The 13,150-nt window shown below is 36.4% G+C and overlaps 1 non-coding gene across 1 annotated transcript; it reads left to right on the top strand.

Annotated features, from left to right (window-relative positions):
* Positions 1-9,009: 9,009 nt before the first annotated feature.
* Positions 9,010-9,082, top strand: TRNAR-CCG (transfer RNA arginine (anticodon CCG)). The gene has a single exon. It is a non-coding gene; the product is annotated as a tRNA-Arg (tRNA).
* The last annotated feature ends 4,068 nt before the right edge of the window (positions 9,083-13,150 follow it).

Raw genomic sequence — 13,150 nt, 5'->3', positions numbered from 1 at the left:
ATTGTTATTAATTTAATGTTAAATGCGGTATCTCCCTTCCAGTTCCTTGCTATTATTATTTTACAGGCTGTTAAACAATGAATAATTAAAAATTGATTTATTTTATTTAAGTTTGGCCATTGGTAGTTTAATAGCATTGTTTCAGGTTTTAGAAATATTTTTACTCCACACAGTATATGGATGATAAATTGAGCCCACTGCCATACAACAATCACTTTTTTGCATGACCACCACATGTGAATATAATTTTCTTTTTCCTCTCTACACTTCCAGCACTTTGTGTCCATGGATGTATCAAATTTAGCTATTTTAGTTGGAGTCATATACCATTGGTAAGCCAACTTGAAGTGTGTTTCTATCAGTATAAAGGAATGGACATATTTATTGATTTTTTGTAAAATAGCTATCCATTCATCTAATTCTATATTTATTTTTAATTCAATGTTCCATTTTTTAATAGCGCTTGTTAGGACTGAATCATTCATTGGGACTAACATTTTAACACATCTAGAGAACAGCTGCTTTGTTTTATTCTGGTATAAAATTGATTTTAAAATATCGTACATTTTACCCTCTTTTACTAACTCAACTTTCTCCAAAAAATATTTTACTCTAAGGTACGTATATACATCTTTAGCAGAGAACTTAAACTCTTCTATCAACGTTTTATAAGGTTTGATTTTACCCTCTTTAGTCAGATCTTTTAAAGTACTTATTCTTTTTTCCTTCCAAGATTTTAGGGAAATATTCTCCATATTTAATTCGATTATGTCTAAATTTTGAAAATCAAATATTTTATTTACTAAATCGATTTTTTTCCTTATTTTTTTCCATATTGGAATAATCTGTCCTAGAATGTATGATCTGGATAAATTGCATTTTTTTGTTATCCAGAGTAAGTCTAGAGGATCTCTTACTTGACTAGATTCTACTTCTGACCACCACCATACTTCCTCTTTATTTTGTTTCATCTGTCCAGCCATAACATGCATTATAATCCCAGCCTCATAATATTTTCTTATGTTTGGATATCCCAAGCCTCCCTTCTTTATTCCTCTTGATAGTACTTCATTTTTAATCCTGGGTTTTTTCCCTCGCCATACAAAATTAGAGAAAGAATTGTTAATCATTGTTAACCATGCACTCGGGATTTCTAATGGGAGCATTCTAAACATATAGATCCATTTTGGCAAAACATATGATTTCAAAATGTTTATTCTTCCTCCCCAAGATACTTCTAGTTTTCTCCATTCTTTCAGATTCTTATTAGTTTCTTTTAGAAGATCCATGAAGTTTATTCTCATAATGTTTTCTACTTTTCTGCTAATTTTGATTCCTAGATATGGGAACGTTTTAGCTTTAATAAAATTATATGTTTCTTGATCAGAATCTATTTCTTGCTTCGACATATTGATATATACAGCCGTTGATTTTGTTTTATTTAATTTATAATTTGATGCTGCACTGTACATTTCAATTTCTGTCATTGCATTTGATATTGATGTTGACGTATTACTTAAAAATAGAATAGTGTCATCTGCGTAAAGAGATATTTTAAGTTCTTTCTGGCTTGCTGTGAATCCCTTAATATTTTCGTTATTTCTAATTCTGTTAGCTAACACCTCTATAGTTAATATAAACAGTAAAGGGGACAACGGGCAGCCTTGTCTGGTCCCGTTGTTCAATTTGAACCAGTCTGAGCATATGCCAGGGCCAATTGTTCTTGCTGTAGGGTCTTTGTATAAAGCTAAAATTGCATCAAGCAACCATCCCTGTATACCTAGTTCTTCTAGAGTAATCTTCATAAAGTCCCAGCTGACCCTGTCAAAGGCTTTCTCAGCATCTAAAGACAGGATCAGCATGGGACTTTCTCTACGTTGTGATATATCTAGTGCATCTATCAAACGTCTGATATTATTGCTTGACATTCTATCTGAAACAAAACCTGTTTGATCAGGATGTATTAGTTGTTTCATAACTTCTTTTAGTCTACTAGCTATAATCGCAGAAAATATCTTTATATCTACATTTATTAATGATATTGGGCGGTAGCTATGGACTTTAGTTGGATCTTTCCCTGGTTTCAGTATAGGTAGAATATTTGCTTTAAGCATTTCTTCTGGGAATCTGCCCTTTTTAACTGCAGTATTAAAAGTATTTTTTAAATAACCTGTCAATTGGAGTTTCATTATTTTATAGAATTTGTTCCCAAATCCATCCGGACCTGGCGTTTTATGATTTTCTAGTTTGTCTATTATTATATTGATCTCTTCTTCTGTGATTTCTTTGTTTAAATTATCTACTTGAGTTTCTGTTATTTTATTCAATTTTGCTGATTGAATATATTCTTTTATTATTTCTAAAGGAGTATTTGCTGAATGACTATATAGATTAGCATAATACTCATTAAATGCTTTCCCTATCTGTTCTGGGGAAAGGGATATGGTATCATTAGTTATTATTTTATCAACCCTATTAAGTGTATTTCTTTTTTTCAGCATATTCGACATTATTTTATCAGCTCTATTAGATTTATGATAATATTTGATTTTAAGTTTATGCATATTTATTCTAATTTTTTCATAGGTTTTTTCCTGTATTTCAGATTTGATGTTTTCTATATTTAGCTGATTTTCCTTAGTTGGGTTTGTATTATTTTTCTTATTTAGATTATACAGTTCGATATAGAGATCTTGAACATTTGCACCTTTTTCTTTGTTCTTTAATTTGTTAAGCATTATACAGTGTCCCCTTATTACTGCTTTAAACGAGCACCATAGAGTATCGTTTTCTACTTGTCCGTTATTATTTTCTTCAAAATAACAAGTGGTCATTTTATCTATTAAGGATTTATATTCTTTATTTGATAATATTGATTCATCTAGCCTCCAGGTTGTATTCTTACTGCAATTTAAATTATTACTATTTAGTTCCAGACACACACTGTCATGGTCTGACCATATTACTGGTATGATTTCTATTTTTTTTGTTCTTTGTATCAGTTTAGAATCTCCAAAAACAAAATCTATTCGCGAATGCGAATTATGAGGCCAGGAATAAAACGTGAATTCTTTCACTGCAGGATTTTTAAGTCTCCATATGTCAAATAGGTCTTCTCTTTTCATCAAGTTGTTAAAAATCCTTGCGTTTTTTAGAACTTGTTTGTCCCAAATGATTTGTTTTTCAGAGAACTTGTCTAGCAAGGGATCTTGTATGCTATTAAAGTCCCCTGCGTATATCTTTAATCCTACTCCTACTTTCTCAACCTTATTTAATACTTTTCTAAGTAGACACATGGGATTTTTGTTGGGCAGATAAACATTAATTAGAGTGAAGAGTTCATCATTAATGGTAGCTACTAGAATGATGAATCTCCCCTCTAAATCTGTTTCCATAAATTTTATGTTTATTTTTAAATCTTTTGCAAAAAATATTGCAACTCCTTCCTTTTTTCCCTCCTCTCTAGAAGAACAAATTTTTTGGGGAAAGGATCTACTGATCCATCTTTTTTCATCTTGTTTACGCCAGTGTGTCTCTTGGATCATAGCAATTTGAACCTGTTCCTTTTTTAAATACTCTTGAAAGGCTTGTCTTTTTTGCGGGATATTTAATCCTTGAATATTTAATGTTATTATTTTAACCATTTTCGTAAATTTGTTTTTTTTTTAATTAATCTAGTGAGCTCTCGTGAACAATACAAAAAATAGACATCACAATACATAAATGAAACCACTACAAGTATATTTAGTACTTGGAGTATATTTCCACTCTTTCCTAAGACTCTAAAGAGAGTCGAAAAACAATTTCCTTGGCGGGTCATAATGCCCACTATTAACCTTTTAAAGGTTACGGCAGGGGAGGCTATCCCGTACATGGAGGAACCAAATCTGGGAGAAAAAAAAAAAAACAGAAGCAAAGCCCTGGCAATTGTCTTAAATATATTCTATTCTCTTATTTTCTCTGGTCTCTTCCCTTAATTACTTTGATCATTTAATCCCTTTTTAGTTCGTCTCTATTACCCCTTAAATCCTTAATAAACACCACACAACAAAAAAAAACAAAAACTAACTCTATCTTTTTACGTGGTTATCCTTCTTTTCATTTTTCTTTTTTTTTTCTATATTCGTGTATATATATTTTCTATTTACATTCTCAGCTATAAGTTGTTTCTTAACACTTCTATGTTTCTATTTTCTTTTGTGTTTCATATTTATTTGAATTTTTCACACCATTAATTTTCTTCCTTTACTATTTTTACCTTGTGCTACACTTCAACTATTTTAATTTTGTGTATACCTTTTGTGTTTCTTTAGTGCCTCAATTAAGTTTGCAACTTTCTCCTACTTTGTTCAGAGGAAAGAAAAAAAAATTAGACTTTACTTCCCCAAGTTAATATAATAAATTCTCCTTCTCTTTTCTTTCCTTCCCTCTAACTTTCCATTCTTTAATTACTAGTGTGCATTTTGTATTTCTAAGTGTACCCTTTTCTCCACAAAAATTATGTGTATCTTCTGTAATATCAATTCTATTTCTTTACAAAAAAAAACAGTTGACTATTCTATACGTGATTATCTTTTTTTTTTTTTAATTCTTTATTTTTGGTTTTGCATGAAATAAGTCTGGCGTGCTGCGCCACAATAGCTACAGCCCACCGGTCATATAGTAACATATAGTGACATGGTATGAGACATACATTACACTTTTTGAAGTAGTATATAAAAAAGAAAAATTAACAAATTTTACATTGCAGACATGTAAAATAAACAAATTATCATATTACATTTTAGCTTTTCTATTTTCGGTGTGACACTGATGTGTTTGTGGGGTCTTACATTTATAAATCCGATTTGGTTAACATAGATCTTCTATTCTGTATGGCTAGGCATGCTGTTTAATTGTAAATGAATGTATTCGCTTCAACTCAAGTCTGTAAGATGTATAATCTGGCACCTTGTCTGAGTATAGGGAGACGGTCAAGGATGCTGAGCAGAACCCCCTCAATGACCAGCAGAGGTTACTGGTTTATATACCTATTCCTAATTGTGACTATTATTGAAGTGGGTAAGACAGTTATGTTTTCCAGTCTAGTTAAAAGCAACCGTCCTCATTTAGAGCCAAATAGAGTACTGAAAATTTCTACCTGGTAAAAAAAAAAAAAAAAAAAAAAGGTATTGCCATACGCATTGGTGTACAGTAATGCATAAGAACACTAAAGTATTCTAAAAACTTGTTAGGATTCGCGGTGACCTCCATGCCATAACCTGAGTTGCTAATCTGCCGAGCTATCAAAACTGCACCAAAATTATGAATTTTCAGCGAGCAGCACAAATTATAAAACGGCCACTCAGGTCCTGCCAGAGTTACTACCCTTTCTCATATTAGGAGCCTATTTCCATCAATAGCATTTCCCAATGCAATCGGAACAGTTGGTTTGAACAATGAAATATTTAATGCAGGTGCTCTCTTAGGGTCCGATAGCAATAAGAAATAAATAAGTAAAATTAAATCTCACCCTCTGAGCTCCTTCCCATAAGCTAAGCATAGGCTCAAATGTACAGAGACTGGTCACTTTAGAAAATAATATGTCTAGTACTATTCTTCTGTTGGTACGTGTAAGTCAGTAGGTGTGATGATGGGTTGTGTGCTGTGTCCTCCCTCTCTGCTCTCCTCTGTATGCTTCCCTGCAGCAGTACAGTTCCTCGTGGGAACCCAGTAGCAACAGTGCTAAGCGTGTACAAGTAAAATCAAATACACAGAAGAGGGCCACATCAACCTGAAATCAACTATGTCATTAGGTATTACGCTTTAGGAAAGTTCCTCTCCTTGTGTAGAGGGTCTCGGGTGATATAAGTCTCGTGCCTTACTAGTCCTCCATTCTCCCCTATAGCCAGGTATACTCTCAAGCATAACAAAAGTGTTACAAAACAGATTATTTAAAAAATTATCAAAATGAAAAATTGGCAAATTGGCAAAGCGTCAAAACTGGAGGTAAGTTGACTCGAAACTTTGTGGGTAACTTAGGACCCAAAGTGAGTTAAAGTGAGTTACGTGTCTTGATTCTGTGGAAAGTTAACGACGTGGGTGATACTCGTGCTCCGTCCGCTGCATCCAGCTATGGAGAGTTCATCATTCTCGTCTTCTTCTGTGGCGCTCTCGTCTCTGTGGATCGTTTTTGCGTCGGATTGGCTCCATCAGTAAGTGGGATCATGTCTGCTGGCCCTGGTAAGTGGAGAGCCTGCAGGAATTCTGTTGGGTCTTCTTGTGCTGATAGGGTGAAGACAGAGTCCCCTTGTTGCACTACTAGAGTGCCCGATGCTCCCCATCTATATCTGATTCCGTTTTCACGGAGTTCTTTTGTTACTGGCATGAAGCGCCGTCTTTCAAGGAGGATGTTAAAAGGTAAGTCGTCGTAAATTCTAACGGAGCAGTTGTTCACCATGATGGTGGGGGTGTTGCGTGAGCGCGTCAGTATTGCCGATTTTATGGAGACATCCCTGGTAACGGCGATGATGTCCCTCGGGGCATCCGCCGGGGCAGTAGGGGCTTTCCTTATCCGGAACGCAGATATGATGGGCTGGGTTCCTGCTGAGGATTTCACCCCCACTAACGCTGCCACTTCATTAGCAAAGTCCAGTATGGCCTCCGGGCCTATTCTTTCCGGTGCCCCGCGGATCCTCACATTCCTTTTACGGTGCCTGGCCTCCAGGGATGTGACTGCTCTGGTGAGCCCCTGGAGCTGCCGAGACATAGTCTCCAGTCGGGCTTTTGTTTCTGTTAGGTCTCGCTCCCTTTCCTGTTCCCTTAGTTCAGCCGCGCTGATCCGTGTGGTAAGGCCGTCTACCTCAATGCGCACTCCAGTTAGGTCAGCCTTCCATACCTCCCGCAGGTCTGTGAGTAATTTTTTAATGTCCCCTTTGGTGGAGGGTGAGGTGTCGGAATCGGAGTCTTCACTCCCGTACACCGTGCTTTTGGCTTGCAGTAGTGCGTTGTCGTCTTCCTCCAGGGACTCCTCCGAGTAACTGGAGTCTCTAGGCCTCACAGGCGCCATCTTGGGTTGTGCGGGATGGTGCGGCCTATCAAAGGATGTGCGAATGTCCGGTTGTTTTGAGCTCCCCGAGTGGGCCAATTTGCGGCTTCTGCGGCCCATCTCTCTCTGGGGGGGTTCTGAGGTACCCCTATTATGTTTTGGGTCGAGTTAGATAATGCTTTGTGGCGCTTTTAGTCTTGTTTTCTGCTAAGTTTACAGGAGCTCTGCTTCTGCACGTCTTGCTCCTTGCTCGGCTAGCCACGCCCCCACGTGATTATCTTTTAACTTAGGATTTCTTCTCTATATTGATTTCTCCTTTGTTTACAGTAGGGCCCAATTGCAATTTGTTCCCCATTTCAGTAGCAAAATGATCATCAACATATGTATCAATTGCAAGTATTCTACATCAATATTTGAGTGGAAGAACAAGACAAGTAAAGAAAAAAAATGTCAATATCTAAAATCTTCAATATCTACCCTGTCTTACTGAATCAACCATAGACACATTTTTTTCTAGAACCACGATGTTGACTTAAATTACATGGTTCCAAGCAGCATGTCCACTTCAGTCATTTAAAGAGGTCATGGTGTCTGGAGTCTGCATCTGCACCTTTTCACTGTGAAAAAGTACACATACCGAGTTTAAACCCATTGCTGCAGGAGGTGTAATTTCATCTCTTGCAGCAACATGTGGCATTTTAAGTCAGCCATTTAACCGCCTGTTTTAAAACTTGTTCTAGGAGGAGAAACAGAGGAAGAATAATGTATAATACTTGCTGTGTTCTTGATTATATTTTGCCATTGAGGTTTATGGAGTACCATGATCATTTATTTATTTATTTTCAGCTTAGTAGTGCTTATGATGGTTGGAGTAACCTTTTAAAAACTTGTTCAATAACTCATTTTAGGAGGAAACACAGAGGAAATTAATGAGTCACGAGACTTGTGTTCTTCATCCTATGTTTGCCTATACAGTTTATGGAGTAGCCTGAAGTTTTTTTTTTTGTTTTTTTTTTTAATTTAGCAGTGCTTATGATGGTTGGAGTACTTTTTAACAACCTGTCTAAGAACTCATTCTAGGATAATACACAGGAAGATTAAAGAGTCATAATACTTGTTGTGTACTTGATTATGTTTTCGCCTTTACGGCTCGTGGAGTAGCATGAGGGTTTTGAACGGTCAACTTTATTAAACCAAGACCTATCAGACAACCTAGTAGAAACTCTCCTGAAATCCAGGAAATCTTCAACTTCAGCATGTTATTATAGAGTATAGGAAACTTTCAAGCAATGAGCCCTTCTACAAACCTTTGATATCCTTCATCTTTCCCAGCTTTATTACCTGGAATTTTTTTCAATCTGGCCTAGAGAATGGTCTAAGTACTCTAAAAGTCCAATGAACTGAACTATCTGCCCAGTGCAATACTTCCTGGTCTTCACATCCACTAACAGCAAAATTATTTAAAGCAACTATAATAATCAAGCCTCATCCTAGGAATACTTCTCTGCCATGGGATATTCCTTTGGTCCTAGAGTTTCTTACAAATATGGTCCATATGGTCCTCTTTGAGAAATTACTACTCAGTATCTTACCTATAAGACAGTGTTTCTAATAGTGATTTCTACTGCTAAACGCATCATTGAACTTCAAGCTTTCTTCTTTCCAGACACCCACACTGTTATTTTTCATGACCGAGTGGTCCTAAAACCATCTCAGGATTTATTTTTTCCTGTTTAGGCATGTACTTTCATTATAATACATTATTGTAACTGAAGACCATGGCAAATCTTCAATACCCTTCTTGAAAATAGAGAGATTTAGAGAGATTTATTTATTTTTCTTGACTTTGTTAGACTATGTTATCAAATGGTTTCTATAATCTGAGTTAAAAACTGAGTTCCAATACTGGGACACTAAAATGATTCAATCTATAGTTAGTCATTGGAAAAAAAAGACAGAGATTTATGTTTGTGTGCAGATGTGGCCCAGTGGCCTAATGGATAAGGCATCAGCCTCCGGAGCTGGGGATTGTGGGTTCAAGTCCCACCTGGGTTGATATGTTTTAAGTTCCCTTCAGTAGGGCGCAATTGCAATTTGTTCCCCATTTCAGTAGCGTTATTTGTAAACATAAGATGAGCAAAATGATCATCAACATATGCATCAATTGCAAATATTCTACATCAATATTTGAGTGGAAGAACAAGACAAGTAAAGAAAAAAAATGTCAATATCTAAAATCTTCAATATCTACCCTGTCTTACTGAATCAACCATAGACACATTTTTTTCTAGAACCATGATGTTGACTTAAATTACATGGTTCCAAGCAGCATGTCCACTTCAGTCATTTAAAGAGGTCATGGTGTCTGGAGTCTGCATCTGCACCTTTTCACTGTGAAAAAGTACACATACCAAGTTTAAACCCATTGCTGCAGGAGGTGTAATTTCATCTCTTGCAGCAACATGGGGCATTTTAAGTCAGCCATTTAACCGCCTGTTTTAAAACTTGTTCAAGGAGGAGAAACAGAGGAAGAATAATGTATAATACTTGCTGTGTTCTTGATTATATTTTGCCGTTGAGGTTTATGGAGTACCATGATCATTTATGTATTTATTTTCAGCTTAGTAGTGCTTATGATGGTTAGAGTAACCTTTTAAAAACTTGTTCAAGAACTCATTTTAGGAGGAAACACAGAGGAAATTAATGAGTCACGAGACTTGTGTTCTTGATCCTATTTTTGCCTATACGGTTTATGGAGTAGCATGACGTTTTTTATTTTTTTTATTTAGCAGTGCTTATGATGGTTGGAGTAACTTTTTAACAACCTGTCTAAGAACTCATTCTAGGAGAATACACAGGAAGATTAAAGAGTCATAATACTTGTTGTGTACTTGATTATGTTTTCGCCTTTACGGCTCATGGAGTAGCATGAGGTTTTTGAACGGTCAACTCTATTAAACCAAGACCTATCAGACAACCTAGTAGAAACTCTCCTGAAATCCAGGAAATCTTCAACTTCAGCATGTTATTATAGAGTATAGGAAACTTTCAAGCAATGAGCCCTTCTACAAACCTTTGATATCCTTCATCTTTCCCAGCTTTATTACCTGGAATTTTTTTCAATCTGGCCTAGAGAATGGTCTAAGTACTCTAAAAGTCCAATAAACTGAACTATCTGCCCAGTGCAATACTTCCTGGTCTTCACATCCACTAACGGCAAAATTCTTTAAAGCAACTATAATAATCAAGCCTCATCCTAGGAATACTTCTCTGCCATGGGATATTCCTTTGGTCCTAGAGTTTCTTACAAATATGGTCCATATGGTCCTCTTTGAGAAATTACTACTCAGTGTCTTACCTATAAGACAGTGTTTCTAATAGTGATTTCTACTGCTAAACGCATCATTGAACTTCAAGCTTTCTTCTTTCCAGACACCCACACCGTTATTTTTCATGACCGAGTGGTCCTACAAACTGTATCCCTGTATTACACTCAGTATCTCTATAGTACACACTGTATCCCTGTATTACACTCAGTATCTCTATATTACACACATTATCCCTGCATTTCACTCAGTATCTCTGTATTACACACAGTATCTCTATATTACACACTGTATCCCTGTATTACACACTGTATCCCTATATTACACTCAGTATCTCTATATTACACAAAGTATGCCTGTATTACACTCAGTATCTCTGTATTACACACAATATCTCTATATTACACCCAGTATCCCTGTATTACACTAAGTAACTCTGTATTGCACACTGTATCCCTGTATTACACACTGTATCCCTGTATTACACTCAGTATCTCTATATTACACACAGTATCCCTGTATTACACTCAGTATATCTGTATTACACACAGTATCTCTATATTACACATTGTATCCCTGTATTACACACTGTATCTCTATATTATACAGAGTATCCCTGTATTACACTCAGTAACTCTGTATTACACACAGTATCTCTATATTACACACTGTATCCCTGTATTACACTCAGTATCTCTATATTACACACAGTATCCCTGTATTACACTCAGTATGTCTGTATTACACACTGTATCTCTATATTACACACTGTATCCCTGTATTACACTCAGTATCTCTATATTACACACAGTATCCCTGTATTACACTCAGTATCTCTGTATTACACACTGTATCCCTTTATTGCACACTGTATCCCCGTATTACTCTCAGTATCTCTATATTATACACAGTATCCCTGTATTACACTCAGTGTCTCTGTATTACACACATTATCTCTATATTACACACTGTATCCCTGTATTACACTCAGTATCTCTATATTACACACAGTATTCCTGTATTGCACTCAGTATCTCTGTATTACACACTGTATCCCTGTATTACACACTGTATCCCTGTATTACACGCATTATCTCTATATTACACACAGTATGCCTGTATTACACTCAGTATCTCTGTATTACACACAGTATCTCTATATTACACACAGTATCCCTGTATTACACACTGTATCCCTGTATTACACACTGTATCCCTGTATTACACTCAGTATCTCTATATTACACACAGTATCCCTGTATTACACTCAGTATATCTGTATTACACACAGTGTGACGGTAGTAGAAAATATTCCCGTCAAGCATTCCCTTCTTCCCATAAAAGAAAATCACCCAATATTCCACGAGTAGAAATATCCCTGGAATCGCCGAATAATCCACACATGTGCCAAAGCTTAATGCTGGAACAAGACTGATTTACTGGCACACAGAACTCACAATTTATGCAACACAAAACTCCTCCTCTGGGCCAGGCTAGATAATTGAGTTTCTACAATACACAAAGCTCAATTATCTGCTGGCCAGAAACATTACAATTTATAACAATTTCAGAAACATACTTTCTATAAGACATACAATTATACTGTTAACATCCCTGGATAGCTGAGGATACTGGTAGTCACATATCCAAATCTCACGAATTTCCGTTCGGTAGTTTCCGTGTCGCATCGTGTGGAAGTTTGACCGGCTTGCCATGTGGAGGTATCCGGGTTACAGTTCCATAGAATCAGTAGCAAGAGCCGGTCTCCGTTCGCATCTAACTATACGAAAACTACCGTTCGTATGGTTCAGCTGGTTACCTGTGAATGTTCCCCTCATCCGGTAGATACTATCTACCAAACGCCAGTTTTATTCGTGGAGGGGAACGTATTCATCCAGGACTTCCATGGGGGACCGGGCGTTTGCATGTTTCCCGTACCAAAAACCGTTCCATGCAATTCATGCGTAATCCCCGCTGACCGCATTAGTGAGTTTCAAGATGGCCGCCATCCTTTGTTCTCGCCACATGTTCGTATGTCGAATGGCGGCCACCCAGTAGCAATTAAGTTGTGGTTTTCTCTGTGTTCTAATTGCTACTTGCTACCCAGGGTGTGTGGTCCCCGTTCGGTATATGAATACATTCATTCTTGACATTTGGAACCGAAAAATATAGATCTTAAAATAGCAGGGAGATAATTAAACTGAAGCATATAGGCAATTGCATAAAAGTCCTTCACACACAGTACCCCTGTATTACACTCAGTATATCTGTATTACACACTGTATCCCTGTATTACACACTGTATCCCTGTATTACACTCAGTATCTCTATATTACACACAGTATCCCTGTATTACACTCAGTATCTCTGTATTACACACAGTATCTCTATATTACACACAGTATCCCTGTATTACACTCAGTATCTCTGTATTACACACTGTATCCCTGTATTACACTCAGTATCTCTCTATTACACACAGTATCTCTATATTACACACAATATCTCTCTATTACACACTGTATCCATGTATTACACTCAGTATCTCTATATTACACACAGTATCCCTGTATTACACTCAGTATCTCAGTATTACATACTGTATCCCTGTATTACACACTGTATCCCTGTATTACACTCAGTATCTCTATATCACACACAGTGTCCCTGTATTACACTCAGTATCTCTGTATTACACACAGTATCTCTATATTACACACTGTATCCCTGTATTACACTCAGTATCTCTATATTACACACATTATTCCTGTATTACACTCAGTATCTCTGTATTACA

This window comes from Pelobates fuscus, chromosome 7 (assembly GCF_036172605.1).
Source record: "Pelobates fuscus isolate aPelFus1 chromosome 7, aPelFus1.pri, whole genome shotgun sequence".
NCBI classification, from domain to species: Eukaryota; Metazoa; Chordata; class Amphibia; order Anura; family Pelobatidae; genus Pelobates; species Pelobates fuscus.
The sequence above is the reverse complement of the archived record's forward strand: the minus strand, read 5'-3'. Positions and strand labels throughout refer to the sequence as shown.